This window comes from Nymphaea colorata, chromosome 8, assembly GCF_008831285.2.
Source record: "Nymphaea colorata isolate Beijing-Zhang1983 chromosome 8, ASM883128v2, whole genome shotgun sequence".
In the NCBI taxonomy this organism is placed as follows: domain Eukaryota; kingdom Viridiplantae; phylum Streptophyta; class Magnoliopsida; order Nymphaeales; family Nymphaeaceae; genus Nymphaea; species Nymphaea colorata.
Genome location: NC_045145.1, coordinates 24,980,924 through 24,983,893, shown reverse-complemented (window position 1 = coordinate 24,983,893; position 2,970 = coordinate 24,980,924).

Here is a 2,970-nt window from a genome sequence, read left to right as displayed (position 1 = left end):
ATATACACAAGTGGGACATGAGCGTAAATAACTATGACCCGGTCTGAACACGTGGCTTTATGGAGTTAGTGCTGTCAATGGATATATGGAACCATTTTGATATATATAAGTATCGGATCGGATACTGATTCAGTTTAGATTTAGTTTTCAGTAATTACTCATATCGAAAAGGCCGCCACCCAAATATTGAACCATTTCTGAATGTCCACAAGCTCCAGCATGCTGGTACGTTACGCAATTTTGGGTGTACTATTGGAAAAGCTCAAGTAATATTCCACAACCTTCTCATTAAGAACATCGTGAACAGTCGTCACCGATACTCTTGGAGGAGTTGGGAGGACTCGAGAGAACGGCTGACCTTGTTTTTCTTAAAAATCGATGGACCTAAATACAAAAAATGAAAATGAAAAATGTTTGAAAAGTGGGAAAATCTGCAAGGATGGATGGGATACCCAATGAATCGGATTCAAATAAAATATATTATTAACTGTCCGTCGATGTTGAGCTCCCAAACAATGAAAAAAAAGTCATATCCAAATTTGAATCCGAAATCAGATTCCACAATCTGAATCTCATCTGAATCTATTTTTTTTTCTCATCTGAAATCAGATTTCATAATTTGAATCTGATCTAAATCCATTTTTTTCATCCTAATCTGAATCTGAAATCAGATGTCACAATCAGAATCCAGCCTGAATCCTATTTTTATATTCATATACGAATTTGAATCTGAATCCATATTTTGAACTAAATCTGGCTGATTTACAAACTGTTAAGAGCATTGAATGTATACTTTTTATTTAAATTAAGTCCCATCTGGTTCTGATAGGATACTTTGTATATTGGAATGTGAAACTGAATTCGATTGAATATTTTTATATAACTAAATCTGAATCCTTTTGGATGTTTATGCATATATGAATCTAAATCTAATCGGATGTCAGTTCTTAATTTCAAATCCTATCTGATTTTTTAGTTGATTAGTAAATTTCTTTTCTTCGTCCAAATGTTTTTGGAGCAGTTGGCTTGGACATTCAATTCGAATCAGACATATTGACATCCTTAGGTTGAAGCTTCCCCACTCCAACTGACATGTTTCACCATTATAAACAGGGGACTAGTCCATTTGTGTGTGTCGTGTGGATAGAGCTGTAAAACGAGTCGAGCGAACTCAAGCTCGACTCGTATTTGCTCTGTTAAGCTCAAGCTTAATCAAAAGGCATGATTATAAACAAGTCAAGTTTGAGTTTCATAAAATTGATTCGATTGAACTTGAGTAAACCATTATTCCAGGCCTTCTTTTGAAAATTTTCAAACTTAAAACCAAAAAAAGAAATCAGGTCAAATGGGGAGTCGGTGAACGAGCTTAAAAGGTCATGCTCGAGCTGTGGCTAGGTCTATCGCATGGAGTTCAAGCTGACCTTGCATAGCTGAACTCAAACTTGAGCCAAGCTGAACAAGCTCAATTTTGACTCGGCCCGTATGCAGTCCTACAAGTGTGTGTTGAAGTGGTGTGAGGTCCCTGTGTAGTCAGCTCATGGCATGTGCAAGTGTTACTGATTCACTTCTTAGTTTTAATTTTGACAGCACTCACTCGTGTTGAATGGTTTGCCCCATCACTGTATCCGAGCCTTTTCGTGCTGAATGTTTAAACTCTTGGGTGGCGTCTTCCCTCAAAAGGATATAATGAGATCATTCTCCTATAAGATATTCCCTTCATCCAACTGACCTCAAAGTGGTGATAGTTTATCCCTGTGGTGTAGTTCCCTTCATCCAACTGACCTGAAAACAAAATGTAAACTTAGTCGCCTGTTTGTTTGTGGAGATGTACTTTTGTGACAACATATTATATTCTTGGAATTCCATCTATCCCATCCATCGGTTTGGGTTGGATTGGGTGTCTATAATGCTCCATCGAGGACAAGGTATTAGCGTACGCAAGAACTTTGGTCTGATCCATATTGGTATTTCAAAATTTAATAAAATGCAAAAAGATAAAAGAGTTGAGTGTCATAGATACACCCTCATATGCTGGATAAAAGTGTCTCAAAGGTGCATTTTGGGACCATTCATCCATGAAAGCTATAATAGACTACCAAATTTAAGAGAAGACTTCCAATTGGGCTGATACAGTGGGGAGTAATGTTGTAGGCACACTAGCCTATCAAATTTACTTTATTTGCATATAAGTACCCCTTAAAGATTGAAATTTAAACTTAGAGTGTTCTTTAAAGGTTGAAGTTTAAAGAAAATTTCTGATTCCACTCTGATATGGAGTGCTAACTTGTAATCAATTCCCTTTAAGGCTGACTGGGAATGCGATCAATCCCTGAGGCTCTGTTTCAGGTCGGCTTGGATTATGATTTCATTCCTCATTCTTTTGTAGTCTCATCAGCTTGTTCCTACATCATGCCTATTGTTTCCATCGTCGGAATCGAAGACTCAACCTGTACCAGGGCTTCCTCTCTTACAGAATGTTTGTGTCTCCTGATGTTGGATCGTTCCCTTATCGTCTGATACTTTAAACAACTAGGCCCATATGTAGGAGACAAAAATTAAGAACCTTGCATGGGAAGATTTCAATCAGTCTTTGAGATTTGAAATTTTGATTGTTTTCCTACATTCTTAAGTTTTCCAAATGTCATTTCTGTAGTGAAATAAAATGTGATCAGATTGGAGCTTTCAATCGTCAAATTTCAAGGTCATGTACAATTCGCAACATCCAGACTTTGCATATGACATCTAACAATAAGAGATGGCACGAATAAATCAGCTAAATGAACTGCATATCTTAAAATTGACTTGCAAATTCTGCATAGCTGAAGACATTCTTAATGACTTCTGTCAAAATTCCGTTTCTTTCTTCGACTGTTTAAAATTACCTGCTTGACCAATTGATCAGTTGATTAGTAAGCCAAATAAAAAGTGAAACAGGATTTATCAAGAAGACTAGCTTTTCTACTGTTAACT